The sequence below is a fragment of the Megalops cyprinoides genome, chromosome 23 (assembly GCF_013368585.1).
Source record: "Megalops cyprinoides isolate fMegCyp1 chromosome 23, fMegCyp1.pri, whole genome shotgun sequence".
In the NCBI taxonomy this organism is placed as follows: Eukaryota; Metazoa; Chordata; class Actinopteri; order Elopiformes; family Megalopidae; genus Megalops; species Megalops cyprinoides.
In genome coordinates, this window is record NC_050605.1 from 16,380,846 (window position 1) to 16,392,628 (window position 11,783).

Genomic DNA, 11,783 nt, shown 5'->3' on the forward strand with positions numbered 1-11,783 from the left:
ATTCCCATGGAAAATATTGGTTATTTGAAATATTAGTTATTTCTTCACGGCAATAGTGATACAATCTGTGTAGGTTATTCCCTGTCATGGTGTCACTGTCCACCCCCCCCCCCCCCCCCCCCCCCCACACACACACACACACACACACACACACACACAGTTTTTACAGTGGTGGTTCACATTCTTCTGATGAGCCATTCATTTTTTAAGAGTCCTACATCGCTGTTAATAAAATCTGAAAGCTGAAAAAATAAGTCCATAACGTACCCAGCAACACATGGGAACGGTTTTGCAATGGCTCACTGACATTCAGTTTGAGCACCATTAAGACAAACAGCCACGATGCAGGACTCCAGCCCCGTCGACTGGTCCGCCTTTCACAGGCAGCCCCTGCAGCCTGTTTGCTTCCCATCCACTCTGCAGACATTTTTCATGTGTGGCGCTTGTTACCTGATGTAATTGTCTTGGTCCCAACCCAATCTGCCTTTTTCAGTCTGGCCATCTAATCAACCCCTGGCCTAATTGGCTAATTAAAAAAAATTCTTGCCTCACCACCACAGCTGATGAGAGCATTCCGACCTCCAAATGGCAGCCGTGCATCTCCCCAGGGGGTCTCGCATACTGGGGGGTAGTTAAGGTGAGACAGCCCCTCCGTGTAAAGCATTCGAGGTCACTGTATGAAAGAGCCTTTGGAAATGTAGATGCCATAAGTAGTATCTGGCAAAAGCACAATTAGCCCAGGTACGCATTAAAATTTTGTAGACGCCATAATCAGTATCTGGCAAAAGCACAATTAGCCCAGGTATGGATTAAAATTTTGTATGCATTTCAATGAAAAAGAGCTTGTGTAATCCCATTCAAAAACATTGTTCATTACAGCTGCCAGAACAAATTGCTTGACGTAGACACCTAGGAACTGGAATGACACAACAACAAATGCTCTGTTATTTGTGGTATCTAATCTATTCAATCATAACTGTCTTTAAAAACAATGGATGTGTTGAAAACTGTGATGTTGTTCTAGGAATGTTCTACTGACCTCTACTGGAGAAGTGCTTTGATCTGAGGCCAAACTCACTTGAGTTCACTCTGTACCATCCTATGACGCCTCTCTGTGTAGGATTCACTGCGTGTAAGTGAAATCAGACGAAAGCAATTCCACAAAGGTGAACTCAGAGGTGACTTTCCCAATCAGCACCAACATGCATGAAGCTAATGGTTACTGACTGATCAGACATCAGTGAGTTTGTACGCAGGGAAATGTATAAAATGTAGCGTGGAGTGTTTTGCATAGTTTGTGACTCCAAAAGTGCATTTTTCAATCCATGTTTATTACAGCACTCCACAAGGTTATGTTTCACATAATGCCTTCAAGAAATATCTGTGACAAGATAATATATCCTAAAATCCTCATATTACATTTTGTGGGAGACACAAGCAATAACTCTGTGGATAGTGTGTAGGAGGGATCGAAAATTCAATTATCCTCCTCCCAACATTAAGTAATCACATACACATTTTATACACAACTGAGCAGTTTTAAGTTGGGAAAAAAACAGGTTCATTGAGCCAGGTATTTCCTAGAAAGTGTTCTAAATTTAAGTCAATTACTCAAGCTTCTTTTCAAAATAACACAATATAACAATTTTTTAAAAAAAAAATTCAGTTCTGTGATGTCCATACACAAGAGCTCCCTGATTGCCATCTAAAAAGGGATGATTACTGGAAGCGGGTGCATTAATGTAGAGAACACCCTGAGAGGGCGATGTGGGCGATATAACTACCACTTTCAGTTCAACTGCAACTGCAGACTTCAATTGTAAGGAAATTCTGCTGAGTCGCAGCTTCACCTATATTTCTAAACATATTTTCCTTTAGATTAATATATCAGCAAAAAAAATAGGAGGGGGGGGGGGGGCTTACTGGTTCTACATATTACACATTCACAATTTGTCTTAACAAAATCCAAGGTGATGAATTCATACAAGAATGCATTTAAATGTCAGGGTCTTTTGTTGAGCAAACCAGGTAAAATATGATGGAGATGGAGATGGAAGTATGGCATTTTAACATAAAATCTATGCAGAAGAACTCAGTTTTAGAACCACTTGTAGTGTGTGTGCAGTGAGTGTTCTACTTGCAATCCCCTCAGATACAAATAGGTTTGTATTAAAATGGGAATGGTTGCATTGCTAAAGCACTTGAAATCAATACACTTTATATCAGATATAGGTTTTAAACATGGTATATTTCTCTTTTTTCCTCTCTGTGTCTCCATCCATTTTAACGAGGCAGACATATCACTCAGAGAAAAGCCAGTTCTGATTTCAAATACTGTTCGCTGGACTAGACTATTGCCAATTTGTAAAAGGGGCTGGTAGGGACCATATAAATAGAAGCACTTCTATCTGCAGCTGTCAATTAAAATGGTGTTGTATAATGGTGTTTTGGCCTCTGGAAGTCTAAGCCTGCATTAAATCAGACTGCCCATGCAATGAGTACCAACAGAGCAGTTGCTGAATTGGGCTTGGAAATTTGTGCCGCTTGTTGCATATTAAGTAGGTGGGAAACAAAACAAAATGTAAACATAAAACTGCCATCTTTCAGTTCCTGTCTTCTCCACTTCTGTCAACAGCAGCACTGTGATGATGAAACTGATCACGTTTTTCGAAGGACTATGAGTCATAAAACGAGGAAGATCACCCGATTTGGTCTCCACAGCCTTAACTGGATATGACGGTTCTGAGCAACAATAACACAGCCTGGAACATACACTGTGCCCTCACACACTCTCACATGCACAAGACACCCACACACAGTCATATATATACCAACACAATGCAATGCACCTTCAGATTTTCAATGCACGTACACATACACATACCCTCAGATGCACAGTGCGCACACACACACACACACACATGCACGCACGCACGCACGCACACACAGCCAGAGCAGCCTAAGGAAGTGGATATGCAGAGAAAAATAAGCAGGAGAGAGGTCAGCCTGAGCACACTTCAATCAAAAATCCGCAGCTAATGAACTGGCTTCATTCATATTAGTTGGTGGAATTATTTCATTCAGCCCGGTGCTTTTGGGCAGGTCGTGCATGTAAAGAGAGGGCCATGTGCTGGGAAAATGTGCTGTGTTTATGTTTTACATTCATTATTCCTTGTTGAATCAGCTCTTTCCTGTGTTACATGCATTCTGAACAATGGGGTAGTATTCAGGGCACAATTACTACAGCAATAATGCAATTCTACTACTCCCCCCCGCTGCTGTTTCCAATGTTACCGGTTGGATGTTTCCTCTGGACAGAAAGAAAAATCCCAGAATTCACCGGTAGATCCCTTGGACAGTATGGATAATACCTGTCTATACCCAGAAACATGGCTTTTGATCTGAAAGGCAAATAAACATATAGATTCTCTTTTCTCTGTCCATCTGCTTTCTCTGCCCATCAGAGTAAACCCACAGAGGCTGTTAATCTGTGAGACTGCAACTACTCCGAAAGACACAAGTGTTTTTGTGGGCACAGCTCACCATTCTGGCAAATTGAACTATTTAGAACTGTCCAGCTTTTTTGACATACAGCAAAATCACCATTCATAGAAACTACTGGTGCATCTTCTCTCTATACGAAGAACCACACTTGCCAAATACATATGCAATAACCAGTTTATTGTTAATGAATCACACCTTACTGCAAAGCAATTGTCTTGAACATATGAATGGAATTATGAAGCCAGAGCTTTTGAATCTGATTGAAAGCTGCAACAGAGGAGGTGCTGGGGGCAGCTTTCAAAATGCTCACAACACTCAGTGTGCCAGAGAGCCTCTGAAGTTTGTTGTAAAACTCAGCACTTGAAATGCCATTGCTGTCCACACAAAGGGACTGAAACAGCCAAAAAAGAGAACCGTCACCCAATGATTTTGTTTTGTACCGCATAGCTGCACCTCCAGGTCTTCTTCCCATTGACAATCAATAATGTGTGACTCTCTTTTAAAATAATTACCATTTTATGAATGTAAACTGGGAGTTACTTGAGGGGTGATCATGGGTAACGAAGCAAATCGACAATCCCCAAATCCCCCGGGGGGAAAACAAAGCTTGCGCTGATTCTCCAGCCATTCATCATGTGCCTGAAAACAAAAGCCCTCTGCAGAGACAGGAATAAAATGGCTGGAGAAGGCAGCCACTGGTTTGTAAATATCCCGTCCTGTTGCCAGGAGGGACACGGTGAATTAGTCTGATATAGGATGATAATGGTCCGCTCGCTGCTGTAATCGCGTCACCTGGAAGCATAAATTGCACTTGAAGTCGGCGGTGTGCTGGAGTGGTAGCGCTCGGTGTTTTTCGATGGCGCTTGGTTCAGAGATGAGAAACGGCTGCGTGCACCGAGGGCCCCACGCTGCCGGCTTACAGGAAATGGATGTCGCACTCTTGGGGGCAACTTTGCGCTCTGCTAAGTTGCATTCTTTTATTAGCTTTGACGTCTCCTGAAGAAAGCTGCGAAGGGCTTTGGTTTTTTTTTTTTTTTTTTATCTGAGATTAGCATTCTAAATCAGGGTGTTCCAGTCTTTTTTTTTGCTATTGGAACTGTCATGAAGATGTGTGGTGCTTGCTTATTCCACTGTCCAGACATTACCTCTGTGAGAGGTATATGACGACAACTTCCTGTCATCTCCTCTCTATTCCAGATCAGCGTTCGAACAGAGTGTTCTCGCACCGAAGGTCTAAATTGCGCTACGTGGCATCCTCTTTCAGAATCCTTGCATTTCGACAGTTTCTAACCTCTCCGTGGAAAAAAAAAAAAAAAAGACTCGAACTGAGAATCCTGTGAGTGCCGAAGCGAAAACATGTAAATGAACCTGTGAAAGAACAGTTTGTCTTAATCATGGCTGACAACTCAATGCCAAACTGGGCCACAGTGTTCACCTGCCTGCAAGGGAAGTAAGTCATGCTGCTTGAGGAGAAAGTGGAGGGGAAAAAAAAATGTGAATGTCACAAATTTGCACAAATCAATAACGAAGAATTTCAACGAAGAGCCGCATTCAACTTGTGTCACAGTGTGCCACCGCTGGCTGTTAATTGTCATTTAATTTGAAGCTTGCAAAAAGTAAACTTTTAATTTTGTTTATTGCTCATAGAGGAATAAAACAAACAGAGGGCCCTTGTTCTCTGGTGAAGCACTGAACAACAAAAGAACTATTACCTCATACATCACTTCCAAATGAACAAGTCAACAGCAGTTCCAATAAACCCTGAGATACATAGATACTGGCTCTTATTTCAGGTGTTTTATGCTCATGCGCTGTGTGGTGAAAGTGAGGATGGAAAATGCAGAAGGGAGCAGAGGCCTCCATTGTTCAATCAATGCCATTGGCTCACAGGCTACAGCGGTCTGGAGCACGGCCAATCATGTTGCCCAGGGATCAATGCCAGCCAATAAGCAGCTCTGCTGGCTGCTGAACAGCAGAGAAAGGCATCATTAACCATGTTACACCTGGCTTTTTGAAAACATTTGATCTGCTCCCTGTCAATCAATCTTTTGCAGATTCATGTGTCATATTGGTGGTATGTCATTATTATATTTTGGTTTTTAAAAGGCTTTGATTTCTGACCTGGTACAGAATATAGTGTTTCTCCCATATTGCATACTGATCGATTTTCTTTTTTGTTTTTTGCATGTATAGTAATTTCCTTAAATGACCCCGAAGAAGCTTACAGCGGGGGGGTGTTCTAAGAGAACAGCAGGTATCAGAGACAACGCCTGTGCTGACACACTCCGGTGTAAGTCTGACTGACCAGGTCATTAACGGCTAAAGAGCACATTCTGTTAGCATCAGCTCCTTGGGGGTGACATTTGTTGCAGCTCCCAGACCTGGGTCCATGCACAGGTCTGTGTCTGTTGTCCTCAATATTCAGCATTGCATCACATTTAATGTCCCTCTGCTGCGATCTATGCTACCTCCCATTTGTGGTCTAACATGCTGACAAGCACACCGGGGAATAACCTTTCATGCATTTGATCCGTTTTTGCTTGTGTTTTAGATTCACCACATCCATGGTTTCATCACAGATGCCAGGAATCCCACACCCTACACAGAGTTGTGTTACACAACACACACAGCATGATGTTTTCCATGTTTCCTTACTACTATCACTTGCCCTTGTCTATTCTACGCAAGCAGATTACTCAGTGCATAATCATATTTACATCTTACTTCATTTAATTTATAAGCGCACTCATATAGATAGAAGACTTTATATAATTTGTTGCCTGTCTCCTTTGATGAGGAGGTTTTTGTGGAGCGCAGGTGGTTCTGATGTGGGGGGGGAATTACTCTTAGGATTTCAATTTCAGTTTTTTATGTCTCTAAATTAGCTTATTAGCAATTCCTTAGAATGAGTGCCAGTTTATGGCATCTTAATTGAAACTAATTAACCTAAGTGATTGTGCTGTGGGGTTGGACAAAGCGGCAAAAGAGGCACAAAGAGTTGAAACATGAATCTGTCACTAATGACGTCTGCTCACAGGGATAAAAAAATCCTCTTCATTTAACTATTATTTTGAGCACTGCATGGCCTGTTAACCCCTTCCTCCTGCTACCAAATTAAGAGGTGTTTCGGTTGCAGCAAGGTGCAGCGGGCCTTTATGTGTGTGATCAACAGGTAACTCAATTTCCTTTGATTAAATGTAATAGGCTGAAACAGTCTATCCCCTCTGGTGTGTGCGTGAGCGTGTTTTACATTCAGTCCAATAAAGGATGAATTCTATTCAAATGAGTTTAGGCTATGGGAACTGCAACAAACTGTATTTAATGATCTTTGAAATGGGAGGGACCCCAGCAGTAAGACTGAAACCATAAGAACTAAGAGAGTAAAGACAGCATGACACTCCCTGTGTGTATGAAGTGACTACATTATACCTAATGCAAGGGCATGTGGACAGTAGCAGAAGGCTAGTTAGTGGGTTCTCCACAGCCAAAACCCCTCCTTGCCCTAGGCCCTTATGACTACATCTCAGAGCTGTCAAACTGAGTTCCTGGAGGCCTGGTGTGATATTTGGTTTTTGCTCCGACCTCTGAATTTATTTGCTTATTTAACCCAATCATTTACTGTTTTCCTTTCTTTTTTTTGCATATTTTTGCACATTTTTGCGCATACTGAATCTCTGCTATAACTTGTTGTCATACATATACTGTAGATATGTCTTAATGCAATGTATTTTGAAATGTTGTTTGCTTGGAAAAAAGCCAGCATTCACAGGGCCCCTCTGGAACTGGGACTCAGATGACTGGTCCAAGGAAAGTTTAGATGACATGAAACTTCCTGCTTAATATTCTCCTGTTCTTGGGTATTACACTTTTTCCCATGTTCAAAACCATATGTCCATGCTATATGCTTTGCTTCCATCAGAATGTCCAAAAGGTCCACATTCATCATAAATTGACCAATTGTGAATTTGTTTGTGTGTTTTTGGTATGGTCATATGAGAGAATAAGAATATACCTAATTTTCACATAGGAGAATGGTGGATTTCTTCATGTAGTTAAGGTGCTGGGTAAGTTCTTCTGCATTTTCCCAAGGTGGCTGCCTTGTTTAAAAGGCTAAGGTGTCATGTTTCATAAAGTCAGTTAGTTTTCATTTTTATGCACATAATGCCTACTTCCATTACGCAAGTTGCACAAACTTGCTAATGGACTTTCTGAAGTTTCGTAAATTCACCCCTAGGGAAACACAGCCAGACTTGTGGAGACTGCAGGTACAGGTTAGTCTGAGACATGGCTTTGTGGTTATGCAATTGATATAATGCACGCTCTAGTCCAGTACCAGCTCCACCACACTCTTCTTTGATCCACACATATCATTGCCACTGTCTACAGCGCTAGTTTTGATCATTCATAAAACTTGTGTTCCATTCATTTCATTGGTGGACATGAACAGTTCTGCTGCCCAGGTGGAAGGGAGCAGTCTGAAAATGCTCCCTCTCTGTTTTGGTAAAAACTGACTTGTGTTCCTGTCCTTTCAATTCTAGCGTCACAATTTGATCAAAAAAAAAAAAAAAAATGGAGGGACTTCAAAAAGTATGATGTCGCCCGCGGATAGACATTTCGCAAACGTATTTTAATTTAAAATTATTTCTACCAGGAAGCAAAAATATTACAGAGGAAAAAAAGCTTGGTAATAAAGACGATTCATGCTTCGCTGTTGCGCCCGCAGCGTAAAATGTAATCAAAAGAATTTAATGCTGATGCCTCTTCAGCTGCCTCTGTTTCTGCTGGGTGAGGTATTCTGAAGTTCAGGAGACGTGGAGCGCGGGGTTGATCTTGGGTATGTTCATTTTCACCCAGCTCAATGACATTTGTCATCTCTCTGAACCCCGCCTGCAGACATTGGGTATTGTCGAACAATGATGGGGGTTCCCATTCTATTTTAAGAAACCCCTCGGGGCTGAATACGAAATTGGGTCATTCTCTTACATCTACGAGACTGGCGAAGACAATGTTTTTCGCTTTACAAACATGCATAATCTGCAAACCACAATGGCATTTTAGTGCTGGTAATTGCATCAAGCAATATTTGAGCATGGTAACAATGGTGTACATTCATGTTGCATCATTGCCTGTAAATAGGAGTGACTAGGTATTATTTCTTCTGCTATGCATTCATGCATTTCCCAGAAAATGTCTCTGCAGAAGCAGGAATGCAATGCCTGGAACAAAAGTGTGCAAATGATCTTAAAGCCTGCAGCTTTGAAAAGGAGTGTGAAACATTGAGAATATGTTTGGAAAATAAAACCTTGCACATCTCCATCACTGTCACTCTGTGTCATGTGGTTTATATTTATTTGCCTGACGGAGCCTTACCATTGCTTGCATGAGCCAGTGGTAAGCTTTACAATAATAAACCCCGGAGTGCTAGTGTGATCTGCAAAAAAGGTTCTAACCTTCAGCAGGAACCTGTCAAAAAGAAAACCTCAGGCAAAGTTAACCTCCATTTCTTGCTTTTTACAAATTGCTGTTGCCCCTCCACAAAGTCAGGAGAATCCTGACTAAGCCAACCACCTTAGTTACCTAAGCCAATGGCTACCTGCCCAAAGTCTCACTATCATTACACAAAAGGGGAGGAACCACTTTTATCACTGCTGTATTTAGCCTGCTGTATTAGACACCACGACTATAAGTCTCAGACTAACGTCTATTACGGAGTAAATGCTTCTCTTTCCATCCTTTCTCCTTCCACTTGAAATAATGAATTTGATTGAGCTCTTACTTGAATACTGGCAAATGAACCAGGCTTCTTATCACCAGGTTCTGTGACACATACCAGTAATAACATGATTATAACTTACTAGTAAATATATTGATAAGGTTTAATTGTGTCTCTCTGTTGTATATATACAGTATGCCTACTATACTTTTTGTAACCTTTTGTGAAATTCAATCTGGCAACCACATCAAACTAATATTTATTACATTTTAATTAAACACCAACAACATATTATTTAATGATTTGTGCTAATGGTAACATAGATATTCATGCTCTGTAAGGGGGACCATGCTGTATTCCAGTTAGTGATAACACAATGTTGAACAGACACAAACAGACACAAGCATAGTTGTGTAATGTTTTTAAATATGGTGGTGCTAATGTCATATGCCAAAATGTGAAGTATGCAGATGTTTTGTTGCTCTGAGATATTTTGAAGCCTAATCCATATGAAAAAGAATTATATTGTAACATTCTGAGAAATTTGTTGGTCAACCCAAGAATATAAAATATGTTAATGCAAAGAAGAAATATATTGCAATAGACAAAAATAGCAATAATTTACATATTTCCATCATTATTATTTCCATTTAAATATTTGTATTACTCAAACTAAAATATATATTCTCAATATATAATTTTTGTTAGAAAATGAAATTTCTGTTCCATTTACTGAACTGCAGGGTCTGTTTTTTTTTTTTTTTTTGGGGGGGGGGGGGGGGGGTTAAGTTCCAACTCTTTGTTTCTGTTCTTGATATACCTGAAATTTTGTCCCCAACTTGTCAAAATAACTTTGTTTATATCCTGCGATCAGAAGTTTGCAGTTTCCTGTCCCCAGTAGGTCACCGTTGTCATGACCATAACAGTACTTAACCCCATGACAGCAGTGAAATATTAATCTGTTAATGATATATTCTCATATACGAATGTAAGCCATGAGAGTCAACCTGGATAAGGGCGTCCGCCAGGCCAATAAATAATGCAGTGTTGTACGTGACCAGACGATCACTGTCCTGAAGGGTAAGGGAAGCAGAGGGCCGTTCATTTTTGCACTGGAGAATTTTTCTTTATTTTTATTATTTGGGATCATGCTTCAGTTGTGTATCGCAATGATTAATATTACTGACAGACTGCATGTTCCTCAGCAGGGTGTGCCGGCCTGTTCCTTCAATTCAGTACAGAGGGCTTTTCTTTACAGTCTTGTAAAAGTGTTTCATGTGTATTCTCTGGAGATTACAAGAGGTGACATACCAGGACTCCTTCAGCAGTAAAATATGTCTAAAGGGCAATTTGGCCTTTTCTCCTTTTGGTTACTTGTAATTTGTCCCCTGGGCACACATCTTATCCCAACCTATTATCTTGGAAATATAAAACATTCGCCGCGGTTGTAACATTTTATGCACGCAATGACAAGTGTGTCAGCAGCTGCAGCTGGAGGATATGTTAAGTTTGCCCTTCGGTTTCCTGCTCTAAAACTTTCCAAACAGCTCTGGAGTCTGAGGGGTTTTACTGCCATCGGTGGAGAGAGATACAGAGGGAAAAATACATGACAATGGCTAGGAAATAGTACAGGAGAGGCGAGGGGTCCGTGAGGAGACCTCGTTAGGCTGTACTTACTACGACAAAGATGCCACCTAATTACCACTTTCCACGGCTCTTTTTTATGAAGACCCTCTACAGAGAGTGTGCATGGTTATAAAGACTGGAATTGCACACTCATGGGTCCACAGTACATTGCTAAATGTGCCGAATGAACTGTAATGTACAGAGATGGCACCAGTCCCACTGGTTTGAACACCAGCCTGTGAGACTACAGAATATTTCAGCATTAATCCTATTACTTTGACCTTCCTGCTGGTAGCAACCTCTTCAGATGGGGATAACGTCTAAAACTGGCTGTTTTTCCGGTATGTCACACTTAAAACTCTGGTCATCATGTTCTTCCAAACATAAAAAAGATGGCATCCTTTCAAAAACGGTACAAGACGTACTTGCCTGTCCCACAATTCCACAGTTCTCTTTCCTACTGGATTTTTCCTCAGGTTAGTTGGGTGCTAGTTTACCCTTGCCTGTATTTAATAATGGTTCTGTCCTACAAAAATCTTACCAAATCTCTCCGTATAAATATTTGTTTAGTGCAACCTGCAATAAACAAGCATTGAATATTTGTCTTTAATTAACCCAGTTAGCTACCCAGTTAGCTACAACTTGCCAGTTTTATTGTGACCCTTTACAAATGGTTTCGGAATATATGTTTGCTCTACTGCAAATAAGTTATTTCATAGATACACAAATGTATAGCAATAGAGACTGATAGCACTACTAGCAAAAATGAAAATTGCAATCATTAGGAAATCTCTCATCTTTGATATCTGAACATACACACACGCTGTGAAACAAGATGTGAAACTTCATTCTGAAAAAAAAAAATTCAGCTTTACGTTTGCATGTAGGAAATGAAATTTTTAATATGAAAATATGCAAGTATTGGGAATTCAGTTCACTG